Genomic DNA, 2,058 nt, shown 5'->3' on the forward strand with positions numbered 1-2,058 from the left:
GGGCCGAGCTGCCAGCTGCCAGCGGAGGGTCCGTGTCTCACCTCCCTTCTTCCCTGTGACCCCAACCACGTCCTAATTCCGGCAAATTCTGCTAACATGTGGGCTGACTCCAAATCCTCCTGCTGGCAGTCACGAACACTCAGTGTCCCTAACAACTGTGATTCACCAGCCGCCACCTGCCTCAGGGCCCCCCTGGAGACATGTGGCCCAGGTCCCAGCGTCTGCCACTCCCTGGCAGTCAGCTCAGGCACGACTCCTGAACTGAGCCCGGCACTGTCCTATGAGAAAGAGGGATTGAGAGCAGCCACAGATGGACACTGTCGTCCTGGAAACCCACGCAGATGCTTCTGTGCTGTGCCACACGGCAGGCCTGGGGAGGGGCCGCTGCTCAGACAGAGCCTGACCCGGAGCCCGCACCGGGCTGGGGGGACTGTCGGCAGCCGGAGTACCTGGGATGGACACAGCGCTGCCCCCAGCCCTCCTGACGCTGTCCCCAGCCCCCCTGATGCTGCCATCGTGAAGTAGCCAGGGCGAGAGCCCTCACTTTAACAGTGAGAAAAACAACGTGAACACGTTTCCTATCCTGGCTCTGCCGCTTTCTAAGTTGGCACCTGGACGTTGCACATTCTTATCAGCAGGGAGCAGAAGAGGCAGCCGAGTCAGGCCTGGAGGGCGAGGGAGGTACGGTGAACCAGCCCCTGGCACCCAGGGTAGTTTCAGCCCAGCAGAGGCTACGGACACTCGCCCGGGCCTCCAGCCCGGCAAGAACCTGCTTTTCGAGGGTTAATTCTCTCCGAGCTCTTTGGAGAGCGTCCCAGGCAGCAAACCGAAGCCAGGCCCAGGCCAGGGCTCTGCCAGCGGCCACTGCTCTTTCCACCTGAATAAACATTGCCCTTCCTGCCCCTGGCAGGGAGCGGCAGGGAGCGAGTGTGTGCATACATGCTTGTGTGCGTGTGGGATTGCATGTGCATGCGCGTGCACACGTCTGCACCTGTGTGCATGTGCGTGTGTGCGCGCACTGTGTGTCTGTGTGCACGTGAGTGCCTGCGTGCATGTGAGTGCCTGCGTGCATGTGGGGGTGTGTGCACTCGTGTGCACGTGTGCATGTGTGCATGTGGGTGTGTGTATGTGTGCCTGTGTGCATGTGTGTGTACACGTGAGCTTATGTGTGTGCGAGTGCCTGTGTGCACATGTGTGCCTGTGTGTCTGTGTGCACGTGCATGTGTACTCATGTGCATGTGAGTGCCTGTGTGCATTGCGCACGTGTGTTTGTGTGCATGTGAGTGCCTGTGTGCATTGCGCACGTGTTTGTATATGCATGAGTGCCTGTGTGCATGTGCACATGTGTGCCTCTGTGCGTGTCTGCACATGTGCATGCCTGTGTGAGATGTGCACGTATTTGTGTGCATGTGCGTGCCTTGTGTGCATGCCTTTGTGCATGTGTGTATACACATGAGCTTATGTGTGTGCGAGTGCCTATGTGCGTCCATGTGTGCATGCATGTGTAATCACATGGTGAGCTTATGTGTGTGCGAGTGCCTATGTGTGCCTGTGTGCGTCCATGTGTGCATGCATGTGTAATCACATGCATGTGCACACATGTGCGCGGTGTCGTGTGAATGTGCGTGTGCACACGTGGCTGTGAGTGTGGAGAGGCGGGCAGGCTGTGAAGCGCGGGCTGAGTGGGAGCCGGGCTGCGCCGAGCGTGGGCGGCACTTACTCTCCAGCAGCCGGCAGCTCCCAGAAGTGCTCGGAACACTGCGATCGGCCCCGTTTCCCTTAACACACGCTCCGTTCTTTAAAAAGACGGGGAGTGGTGTGGCTCTGCCCTCGCACACTGCTCCCCCGAGGGAACCCCAGCTCTGACGTCTGCCGGGGCGCGTGTGCCGACAGCGTTGCTTCTGGTGCTTCTGAGCCCCCCGTTCGTTAAAAACCCAGTTTTCTTAAGCACTTTCATTCGCGTAAACTCTGGAAGCCACTGACCCCTGTGAGGTCGCCAGGGCTTACGTGACGTCCCTTATACAGGTGAAGAAGCTGCAGCCGTGAATCACCCTCCTT

Source organism: Pteropus alecto, unplaced genomic scaffold (genome assembly GCF_000325575.1).
Source record: "Pteropus alecto unplaced genomic scaffold, ASM32557v1 scaffold35, whole genome shotgun sequence".
NCBI classification, from domain to species: Eukaryota; Metazoa; Chordata; class Mammalia; order Chiroptera; family Pteropodidae; genus Pteropus; species Pteropus alecto.